This window comes from Ambystoma mexicanum, chromosome 13 (genome assembly GCF_040938575.1).
Source record: "Ambystoma mexicanum isolate Mex_15411 chromosome 13, UKY_AmexF1_1, whole genome shotgun sequence".
NCBI lineage: Eukaryota > Metazoa > Chordata > Amphibia > Caudata > Ambystomatidae > Ambystoma > Ambystoma mexicanum.
In genome coordinates this window covers 627255060-627267371 of record NC_090938.1, presented here as the reverse complement: position 1 = coordinate 627267371, position 12312 = coordinate 627255060, and the positions used below count along the sequence as shown (strand labels likewise).

The following is a 12312-nucleotide window of genomic DNA, read 5'->3' as shown; positions in this document are numbered from 1 at the left end:
GTGAGCGCATCTGGTAATTCAGACATACAGAGCATAGCGGAACACCAGGAGAAAAGCAAGTAAACTAGGTTTGGATCTCTCAGCTGTGAAATTGTTCTGGGATCTGGGATTCCATTTAATGCATCTGGATGTGCTCCTCATCTGACTTTTCACTGTACCACCACAGAATTCCAGGGAAGTTCAGTGACCACCTGGGAAGTGCACTTACTCCATGGGAATTCTAACTCCCACCTGCACATTTGAGTTACTACCTATGTGGGCCCTTTAAAACTGTGTAAATTACCACCTGGGAATTTAGATTATAATCTGTGAAACATCGACCAAATGCCACCTCACACCTGAAAATTACATTGAACCAATAGGGAACTGCATTTGCTCTCTGTACTTTAAATTACCTTTGGTAGTGCTGGAGCTTGAGGTTCTGTGTGAAGCAGAGCCTGCACCGCTGCTGGAGCCATAACCCCCTGAAGAGGAGCCTCCAGCTCTTCCAGAGCTAGAACCTGAGCCTCTGCCGGACCCCGATGCCGATCCTGAGCCCCTGTATCCAAAATAAAAGGAAACCATGAATATGCCTGGTAAATAAGGAGTGACATCACACCCGTTCTTCTTCACACTCACATGTCTCGTTATCTCTATGATCTTGTGAATGCGTAACATGGAACTGGCCTTCATGTCTCTGGTGATCCTGCGGCCAAAGGCAGAGTTGGGATGTAATATCTCCACGACCCCAAGGTGGCTTTATTTGGTCATCAGAAACATTTTGATCAATATTCTGTTTACACATCATGAAAAGCAGCACTGGCAGATCTGAACATTTTGGCTTTTGTGCCAGCATTTTCCAGGCACTGCCATGATGGTGTCTGGCCATCAGATGGAAACAGCTGGCAAAGGGTGGTGGTGACTGGCCAAATTATGACAGTGCCTAGAAAATGCATCCATAAGAGCTACAAGTGTTCAGTGTGAGAAACAGGTGCAATAAGGCACATACTGCACATACATTAAGTGAGTAAAGGCAAACTTGGTTTTGGCATTTTTATCACTTTGTGCAATTAGGTGTTGCTTGCGACAACCAGAAACCTAAACTATTGCATCAGAGTACAGATAGGAATTAATTCTACATGAAGAGGGACACACAGCTGGTTGGTGTTTTTAGGTTATTTGCCAACCCATTAACTGCGAATGGCCAAGCTAAACACCGCTTCATGGGAACTCATTGGGTTCGTTGTATTCAAGATTTGCTGTCAAACTTTGCACTCGAAGTGCCAGCCAGTGTTTTTTTTTTTAAATCAGACTTCTGAGAGTTTATGACTTAATTGGAGTAGTACACCCGCTGCTGGTCTATTACAGATGTCTGTAGCAGGTTGCCTTCAGCCACTCGATTTATGAGCACTGCTATTAGATGTCCAGGTACTCGCACCTGCTACCACCAATGGCCAGTTGACACCAGTTGACACCGCTGCAGCTGTGCATGGCAAGTGCCTTTCAAATGCCTACACAAAAGCCCAAACGGTTGGCATTGTCAATGCTTGTTGTGCTAAGAGCTGGTTCACAGCTACAGATATGTCATTGAACTTCGTATGACTGCTTTGAAATGACAGTGATACCCTTTTGAAAGCACGTAGCTAGTCACAGAGACCCCACAGATGTGTTTGTTTGGGCAGCGAGGGGCAAGTTGTGGGTGGCAATGTCCCCAGAGACTAGCCTGACCTCAGGCTGCCAATCGGTGGGTAAAAAAGCCAAAAAACACCAACAGGGTGTCTGTCCCTTCCTACATCCCATCTCTCTCGTGGGATGTTTACCTCCCGAGCCAGAAGTATCGACTTAAAGGCAAGACTGACAGTGACACCAAATAGCCACATTGAATGGAGACTTCTCGTTAGGTGACGTCTGCAATTCAGGTGAATGTTGTGCACTAATAACAGGGTCGTGTTTTGTGTTGGCTCTTGTTTTGGTGAATGCCACACCCCTCACGACTAACATCGGGTGGGCAGAATACGAGATCTTTCCATGTGATGCACCTGGGCATCTGAAGATGGCATGAGGCTTTGCTTCACGGTTGGTCACGCCGGCTCTTCCTTACCCATCCTGGCCATCCAGCAGGTGTTGGTAGGTCGCAATCTCCTGCTCCAGCCGTGACTTGATGTCAAGGAGTTCGTTGTACTCATCGCTCTGGTGCTCACTCTGGCTCCTCAAATCGGTCAGCTGCTCCTCCACGGCGCTGATCTGGCTTTGGAGCGTGACCAATTGTTGGCAGTAGCGGCCCTCTGTCTCGGCCAATTGCTGCTCCAGGGAGCTTTTCTGTAAGATTGACACAGAATGTTATGGGTTAATGAACAGGAGAAGTATATCATCTCTCAGGAGCTGCGTCGTTATGCGTAGTGTTTATGGCAAGCGGATGTTTGTGAGTGACAAGATCACAGCCTATATTTTGCCGCTAGCGTGCTCCATTTAGCTGTTTCGATGAGATGGAAAATACATTTTTCTGGTATAATGTCCAAGTTTGTTGGCTTGGGTTCCTGCGTGTCATGACCCTGATATGGTCAACAGAAAAAGCCTTTGACAGGGTGGCATGGTGGACTGTTTAGTCAGACAAAGAGCCTGGAAACATTCTCTAGCAGGAGTGTAGGCAGAGTTAGGCTCTGCACAGGACTTAGCATGGACTTGGGAGAGATTCAGTACTAAGAGGAGCAGGAGTACTGTGCAAGCTGGAGACCAAGTAGAGTCTGTCATGCTTCAGAATAGAGGACATCAAGTGAACTGAATGTGTGCTGGCATTCAGTGTATTCATCTACTGTTTGGGCACATACATACCTCCCTGGATTACAGCCAGTGCTATGAGCTCCCCTCAGAAGAACTTTGAAGGACCGGGTCGGCCCTCTGCCAAGTGCCTTATACTATTCTATATATATACACACACACTGATTATCTTTGAATTGGCTCCTAGTGCCAGGTGTTACTTGCAGCTGTATGCTGTAGCAAGATATGTAGAAATGAAGTTATTAGATGTGTTGTTGCACCTACTCATGATAATTCTCAAAAACTGAAATGAGATTTGTTTTGTATTTGTTATTTCACACTCCTTATTCAGATAACACAGCTGGAAGCTGGCAGAGCATCCCGGCATACCAGCACGGTTGCTGCAGCTACACTAGGCAGAGGAGGGCCACCACCAAGATGAACCATTGCATACCATTGACAGTTGGGACTGCAGCTCAATCTGAAGTGCTTGCAATGAGCGCTTCAGGTCTGAGGACTCGCTCTTGCTCGAATGCACCTGCTCCACCCCTGTAGAGATGTCCTGCTTCAGCTTCTCGCTCTGCAAGTGAAAACAGACAGAATTGAGTTTGGGCTTGTGGTCTCCTCTGCTGAGCATTGGCGGCCATCTTGGCTAGCAATGAGGCCTTCACCTTTTGCTTGAACTCCTCTTCTGCCTCCTGTCGGTTCTTCTCTGCCAAGGCTTCGTATTCCTGCCTCATCTTGTTCATGGCGTCGAGTAGGTTAATGGCCGGAGCAGCACGCATTTCAACACTGAGTTCTCCAGCAGCGACGCTTTGATGGCCCTTTATCTCCTGAGTGAGAAAGCCAAGCAACCAGTTAACACAACCGACATTCCAAAAGAACCAAAATGCCATTCTAGCTCTACATCTATCACTGGAATTTTGTTAAACAATATTATTTGTGGTGCTAAGTAAATATTGAGATGAGTGATTAGTTGTCAAGGGAACAGAAATAAAATTCACTGCAGGGTAGGGAACCAAGCAAAGTTATGGAAAACAATGGCCCAGCATCACAGCAAGTGGTGTGGCTCAGCAGATATTTTGGACTACAACTCCCATCAGCCCTAGCAAGCACAGTGAATGGTTAATGATAATGGGATGCATAGTTCAGAACCTCCGTAGAGCTGTAGGGTAGATAAACCATAGTGGGTAAAGCAAGGTTGCTATTTTTTTTTCTCAAAAAGTGATACATGCCTGGATATTGATTAGGCTACCTGCAAAGTAATCAGATCAGGTACCCAAAAGTAAATAAAGCTATTGAATTCAAAGTAAGAATGACTCTTCGCTTCCTTCAAACAACCAAGGGGAGTCAACATTGCGAAGATGGGGAACAGAAAACGTGGCCACTAAGGTGTCTCTGTTTTACGCTATTGGAGCTTAGACTGCACAGAGCGGACACATGCATATTGCAGCCATCTTTTTAAATGCACTGTGTCTGTAGTGGAAAAAGTCACAAAGAATACTGATTCTAAACAGCTAACATGCTTCTGTAACCCCGTCTCTGCACGCGAGGAATCACCACAGGTCATCGTTTGGGTATAGCCCAGGTACTGACAATACCGCCCCCTCACATAACCCAGCAAGAGATGCAGGCTCTGATGCTGTTGCCTCAAGCCCACACGTGTACTCTTCAGCTCATCACCCTATTCCACTATTATCGACTTTTCAGGGTAAAACTGATTTGTGATCAGTTTTGTAAAATGCCTCGTGATGGTTTGTCCATTTCGTGAATCGTCTCACAAGTCTACATTCTGTGTTCTGAAATTACCAAGAAGGCCCCAGAAGGGTATGGCCATCTGCAAAATGGGCCTGTATTGATTTCTGGCCATGGTGGATAGTGACAAAGTAGCAGACGTGTATAGAATTGAGGTGCGTGGAATTGATAAGGTGGCAAGCAGCATTCCAAAGCGTGTGTCCCTGATCCATATACCCTGATAGAAGAGGCAGTCTAGAAGACATCCAACCATGTCATTCATTGAGTCAAAAATATGTGCAGTGACTCGCACCGTGGACAATCTTAAGGCCACCAGGAAATGACGCACATACCTCCTCGTGGTTCTTCTTGAGGGCGGCCAGCTCCTCCCTCAGGCTCTCCACCTGGGTCTCCAGGTCAGAATTGCACAGGGTCAGGTCGTCGTGGACTCTGCGCAGGCCGTTGATATCTGCCTCCAAGCTCTGGCGTAGTTTCTGCTCATTCTCATACCTGGGAACATGTCAAGAAAAACACTGACAGGTCAAGGCGATCATCCCACTTTCTTAGCTCCTGACTGAAACCCATCTAACTAGCGCTGAGAAGCCTGTTGGGCCTAAAGTCCCCGGTGTCACAGCCATGCTTGGCGGCAAGGAGGTTTCATTCAGAAAGGAGATTTAAGGTACAGAACCTCAGATTGGCACAGAGGGTGGTAACGTGCAGGCACGTACTTCTGAACGCCACGTGCTCCTTAACTCTTGTTTGCTTGTGTTGTTCCCAAATTCAAATTGAAACTGGTCTTGCCTTGCAGGTCTCTGGAGTTTTGGAAAAAACTGCACTTTGCTGGTCAAATATAAGGGGCCACACATATAATGTGTGCGAATAACGTGTGCAAATAATGTGTGCACAGCAGGGCTACAGTCTTACAGGCTTTCACTGAACTCTTGCTCTATTTCCCCTCGTGTGACTAGGAACCGAAAGAGGCCCAGGAAATAATTGTCAAAGTGACACCATATTGTGCATTTTCAGAAAGCCCCACTCTTTTCCTATGAGAACATTTGGAAATAAAATAGGTTACCTCATAAAGGAGGCCCAGGGTGCAGAGGGCTACCAGCACATCTCCAGAGTTCCTTACAGGCCAGTCCAGCCCTGCCCAGGGTGCAGAGGCTTACCAGCACATCTCCAGAGTTCCTTACAGGCCAGTCCAGCCCTGCCCAGGGTGCCGAGGCCTACCAGCACATCTCCAGAGTTCCTTATAGGCCAGTCCAGCCCTGCCCAGGGTGCCGAGGCCTACCAGCACATCTCCAGAGTTCCTTTTAGGCCAGTCCAGCCCTGCCAAGGTGCAGAGGTCTACCAGCACATCTCCAGAGTTCCTTATAGGCCAGTCCAGCCCTGCCCAGGGTGCAGAGGACTACCAGCACATCTCCAGAGTTCCTTATAGGCCAGTCCAGCCCTGCGAGGGTGCAGAGGACTACCAGCACATCTCCAGAGTTCCTTATAGGCCAGCCCAGCCCTGCCCAGGGTGCCGAGGCCTACCAGCACATCTCCAGAGTTCCTTATAGGCCAGTCCAGCCCTGCCCAGGGTGCAGAGGCCTACCAGCACACCTCCAGAGTTCCTTATAGGCCAGTCCAGCCCTGCCCAGGGTGCAGAGGGCTACCAGCACATCTCCAGAGTTCCTTACAGGCCAGTCCAGCCCTGGTTTTCCCACCTCCACAACAGATATCCCTTTGTGATAGTTGACTTTTTCCTTTTACTTTGAAGGGCTAGGACACTAAATATGCTCACCCCTTCAATGCCAAACTGCACCTATGTTTTGATGTACTGTAATGGCATATTCCAACAGGTCACGTGGGCGCTCTTTAGAAGTGGCCATGTTAGAAAGGCACCCCCAATACATTCTGCTCTGCTGATGTCACGTTGGCTTAAACTCTACTAAATGTTCCACGTATCTTTTTATTTATGGACTTTAGGCACGATAATGCACATTCATGTATCTATAGTAGCCCCACATTGAAGCATCTCGCCCATCGTGTAGCTATCCTTACAGTGAGAGTCTTGCAGCTGGCACCAAAAATCCATAGCTGCTGTTCTAAAATGGCCGCCAGTGAGCGAGCGAGCACCCATATTAGACGAGGGTCTTGTGGCTTGTGTGTCAGGTGGGGGCATTGCCTTATTACAGATATTTTTCCGGGGCTTTTTTAAACTGGTGGTGCATCAGGACGCGCCACTGTTGGCGTGTGGTGCTTACTCACTTGAGCTTAAAGTCTTCGCATGCCAGGCTGGCATTGTCGATCATCAGAATGACGCTTGCATTCGCGATTTCAGCAGCGGTGATCTGCAAACACAAGTTGCAAGCAGAGTGAGTACAAGGTTTCTTGTATGCATGTTTCTGTTTCATAGAATTTCCACTGCAGATGACATGGAATGCACACCAGGAGCCGGAGTGAAGAAGCTTTGCACCAGTGCAATAGGGCAACACGTTTTTAGCAACAGGGCAAACTTTGCCGTAGTGCTAATACCGTGCAACTTTGCACTTGCACCGGTGCAAAGTTTCTGTAGCCTGGCCCCAGCTTACCCCCTAATTACATGGAGCTGCATTGCCTCAATGTGCTTTTACCTTCTAAGTGTCACAACAGTCAACCAACTCTGTGTGTGCTGAGTTGTGGAGGAAGTCTACAGCCTACGCTGGACCATTTCAATGAAGGATAACACAAAACAAGCATTGGAAAAGACAACAGTTTGGGGTTTGGTGTAGGCATGAGATAGCCATTTAGGCACTGCTGCCCATGTGATGGTAACTGCTGCAAAATAATGTGAGCACCTGGGCATCTGAAAGCTGTGCCTGGCAAATGCCTGTCTAATATCTATACACAGGGCACATCAGCTGGCTTTGCCAATGCTTATTGTGAACATGATTTCAGTTATACGATCTACAGAAGGCTTATAAACCAAGTAGCTGACAGAACACGTGGGTAAGAGAATATTATTATAGTAGTAGCACATTTATAGTTGCAATTAGACCGTTCAATCTCTGGAGGTTGCTTTGAAATAACGGTAGGAATTTAGGGCACTGCGTTTGATGTTACTGCCTGATAAATCCATCTCAGAGAGATCCTAGGAGGATGGGTATTGAATGAGGAGGGTCGGGTAGTAGGTGGGAATGGCCATAATGATTAGCCTGGCCAAGGGAATTCAATGGGTGTGTACATTATCAAACCTCCACAAGTGTGTGCTGCTCATCATATATAATATTCCTTCTAGTTGTACTATAAAGCAATGGTTTTGGATAATAGGTGGCGCTTAAGCTCTACCTAATAGCCAAAACTGACACATCCCTAGTAGGACGTCGATTTGTCAGCCTGAATGCAAAGTGCTAGGCATGTCACACATTTCTAGTCAAGGTCACAAAGTGCTAGCCAAGGTAAAAAAAAGTGCTACTCATTTCTCGTGGCACTAGTCAGCCTTTCTTGTTTGTTTGTTTATTTTATTTATATAGCGTGCCTGACCCAGAGGTATCTGGGCGCTTTAGAATGCAGTTACATGTACAGGGTAAGACAGTCTGGCAGAAGATAAAGCGCCTTCTTTCAGGAAGGCCTGTTGTTATGGAATCATTTTGAGTATCATCTGTGCTTGGAGATGGGGCACCGTGTGCCGAGCACGTGGGTTGTTTCATTATATATCACCATAACAATTAAACAAACCACACATAGTCACGCACAACAGCACATGCCGACTGCCAACCGAAAATGACACCTGTGCTCAGCCATCGGTGTAAACTGATCGGAAACTGCCAAAAGCACATCACAGCTCCCTTGCTCTTTTCTCCCGCTCAGTCCTGCTAACTTACACCCCATAGCACTCTCGCTTTACAGAGCCGACAGAGCGCCAAGGGACCACCCATGTGGTGACAGTGCGCGCTACAAGAACCTTTAACATAACTTAACACATACTGTCGGCTTTAGAAGATTACCAATTAGATCTGCTCCTGTACAGATGGAAATGGTTTTAATGCGTGAGTTTGGGAGGTAAAGGCTTGTGTGAATAGTCATTTAATTAAAACCCCCTTTGGATTGTGATGGCCGTCAGAGCGAAGCAGCTGAAAGTGGTGCAGGCCTCTTTTGCCACTCATTTGACATCCCCCTACTGCATTCACCAACACATTGATTACAAGTAAGGAATTACCCTCTCAGGTTAACAGAACCCTCTTTTCCTGAGTTTTCACTTAATCACGTCCTATTTAAGTTTTGGGAGCTTGAAGCTGCTCCCTGAACAATTGCCCAGACTTAGTAGCTCAGCAGCCCGGGGCTCTATTTCTTTTGGGAGCAGCAATGTAGGTGTTCCTGAAATTGGAGATTATGACATTTCAAAGGAAATGGCAAAACATTCTGAGAAGTAAAAGTCTGTGCTGTAAGTGCTGGCCTGGTGCCACTGAGCAGGAAAGTTTTGAGTGCACGTTTTGGTTTTGGTAGCACCTGGTGCCTTGGGGTCTTACTTTGAGGAGAGCAGATTATTTGTAGTATGTTTATTCTCAAGCAATTGTGTTCATATTTATTTTTACTGCAAACAAATATTTGACCAGAGATGACGTGACTTTTTACAGGTTGTAGAGTGTCAGTGTTAATCAAACTCCTTTGAATGGAAAATGAGACGGTGTGAAATGAGCCACGTGACCATAGAGATTTTCTTCATTAGCCCCCTCAGCAAGTGCAAGACCCAATCAGGTTGCTCCGAACCTTGGCTGTACCTACCAATGCAAGCCTGGCTTCGGAGCAACCCGAGTGCTCTCTGCACCCACCCTCCACCCAGCGCTGCTCTCTTCGCTGTGCTCGGTCCCTTAATTTGGGCAGCAGGTCGTTGCCTACAGGGTTAACCCGCCACCTCGGGGCATGTTGCCTCAGTGTCACAGTTTCACCTTCATCAGGGTCTAGAAAGATATGCACCATTTGTGACCTGATTTTTTGTTTGTAACTAGTGCTGTGGTTCACTTTTTGGAAGATGAACTAACCTACCAAGCCAATACCTTAGGACATTATTGCATGTTTTTAGAAGTCACAATACTTCCATTCTTGTATTTTTGGGGCGAAACAACTTGTTTGACAAATCAGATCGCCATAAATTGCTGGAATAAAAAAGACAGGTAGGATTCTGCTGCCGTCTGTTGGTGAAGGATCAGATCAAAATGAGAGAGAAATCAGGCAGGAAATGTGTAGACATCCCAATATGGCCACAGAGAGTGGCGGGAAGATCTCTGGGAAACGTCCAGGCAAAATAAGAAGGCCTCCGTTTCTTTAAGAATACCTCTGAGCCTCTACGACTGGGGCCAGATTACAGACACGTTGCACTGGTACAGGTGCACATTGCCACTGTGTTGGCACATGGGTAAAGTGTGCACTATTTCTAATACCACTGGGGCATGTTAAAAATCCATTGAACCATGAGAAGTGCAGTTTGCCATGGTATAAGCACCCGAAAAAAAAATGGTCCTAGTGGAAACACATAAATCTTTGCACCAGGGCAAACCTAGTGATAACACCATGCAATTGTGCACTTACATTACTGCAAAGGTTCTGCAATATGACCCTTGGAGTCATGTTTTAAACACAGATATGTGGATGGGAGCCTGACCTACTCCATCCGACTTTTTTGGGAAGGTTCTCCCCTATTCCCCTCCCTTGCCGCACTCTGAAACACTTGTGCACGAGCGCGATACAAATATTATATCATATCATTCCATTAAGTAACGCATTGTTTGCATCATCAACTTTGCTGACATCTGTGGCAATACATGTCATTTGCCTGCCCTCTTTTATCAGCCTCTCCTTATTTTCTAGGGATGAGTGTAGACACGGTTCCCTGCAAAGAAGGGAAGCACTTTAGGGTGGACAAGTGATGTGTGATCCCCGAGAGGGCAGAGTTGGGGTGCCAGGTCATGTGTATTTATAAGGCAGCAGGGTGACCAAGTGGCACCTGAGTTGATGCTGCCAATAAGGGAAGATAGTAACATGTTTCTTAGGGCATAATTCATGAAACATTTGCACAGTGCAAAAGGACTTTGCAGCAGGCTAGAAGTTCCATGCATCAGGCGCTTAGTGCCTTGCCGGTGGTTTCCAGATGAGACTGCGGTACACATTATACTGGGAGCTGTGCCAACAGGCATGAACACATCCATGACCTAGAAATACTGCTAGAGAGCCTCTGGCCTAGGAGGGTTGTACCCCGAAGTAGCGAGACACTGGTGTCTGGGAATGCATGGGTGCTTGCAGGTGTGGTTGGTGTTAACATTTTGGAGATGATTAGTGTACGATAATGAGGGTTGCAAATCAAGAGGCTACAATCGAAAGACAGAGACCCAGGGAAGTGGAGGAAGGAAATAAAGAACAAACGAGAAGAAGGATGTTGCAGGCTTCATATGCACGCGTTGTAGGAAGGAGGACAAGGTCACATGGTGGCAAAAAAGCACCTGCGAGAAAAAGAAGTGCACAGGGAGAGAGAGGGCAGAAGCAAAATGAAGGTCACTGAGTGGGAAAAGAAAATGCCCCCTCCTGCTGCTCTCTCCTGCCTCGTCTTTGGAACAAGTTAACAATGCTGATCAGGCAGGATTCCTCCTTTCCACACTTAAACCTAACACACTACCTTTCAGAGAACATCACCCCAGTCACTGATCACTCCACTAAACCCTACTCCTGCCCTCTTGCTCCTTCCCCTGCACCCCCTGCACATTCCAGCTCCTCTGCTTCACCCACACCCTACCTGTAGCCACCCTGGGTGCATCACCTATGTATAGCACTCTGGTGTCACCCAGCTAGACTTGCTTTTTAAGTCCCATACCATCACAGCTACATGCATACCCACAATAGGGAAACAGGTAAAGTTACAATGAATGGCATTTGAAATATTGCTTTACCTTAGCTTGAAGATCTGCAATTTGTTGGTAATACTTGCTGTAGTCTTGAGCAGCTTCTCCAGTCGAGCCCCCGGGCTTGTGCTTGTCATACCACTCTCTGATTTTACGCTCAAGCTCAGCATTGGCATCCTCCAGAGCCTTTACATTGCCCATGAAGATGCCCAAGCGGTCATTGAGGTTCTGCATGGTCTCTTTCTCACTGCCGGAGAGAATGCCATCGCCACCAGCTCCACCACCATGGCCACCTCCAAAGCCACCACCATGGCCACCTCCAAAGCCACCACCAAAACCACCTCCAGCACCAAAACCAACACCGGCACCATCAGCAAAGCCACTGCCATGGACCCCAAAGGCACCACCCTCAAAGCCTCCCTCTTGGACCCATGCAGGCATGCCATCACCAGCAGCAGATCCACCGCCATATACCCCAAAGGATCCTCCATGAAAGCTTCCACCAGCGCGCATTCCACCACCGTGACCGTGCCCTCCAACACCGTACCCTCCACCACCACTGTGCCCGTTGCCTCCACCACTGTGCCCTCCACCACCGTACCCTCCACCACCACCAGCTTGCTTAACTGCAAACCCACTGGAGGAGGCTCCCTTAAAGCTACCGAATGACATGTTGTCTTAGCACAGGTGCACCTGATCTAGGAAGGCAGCAGAGGAGGTGACTGTGTGCTGTGGAAACGCGTCTTCCTTATATACAAATGGGACAGGGTGTGTCAACAAACTGCACGCTGTTTCTCATATCGGCACAAAGCCTTTGCCAACTTATTATCTCTTGCCTATTAGATGATCAATTATAGCAATTATTAAGCAGCCCTGTTTTTTTTTTTGCCCATATGTGCTGTTGGGCTGAGTCTGTTTGTGATGTTGGGGCGGGAGACGGGCGGGGTGCAGAATACTTTTCAGAAGATTACACTTCTCCCGTTTTGAG

The 12312-nt window shown here is 47.3% G+C and overlaps 1 pseudogene; it reads right to left on the bottom strand.

Annotated features, from left to right (window-relative positions):
* Positions 1 to 1821: 1821 nt before the first annotated feature.
* On the bottom strand, positions 1822 to 11916 carry LOC138520473 (keratin, type I cytoskeletal 47 kDa-like; annotated as a pseudogene).
* Between the last annotated feature and the right edge of the window lie 396 nt (positions 11917 to 12312).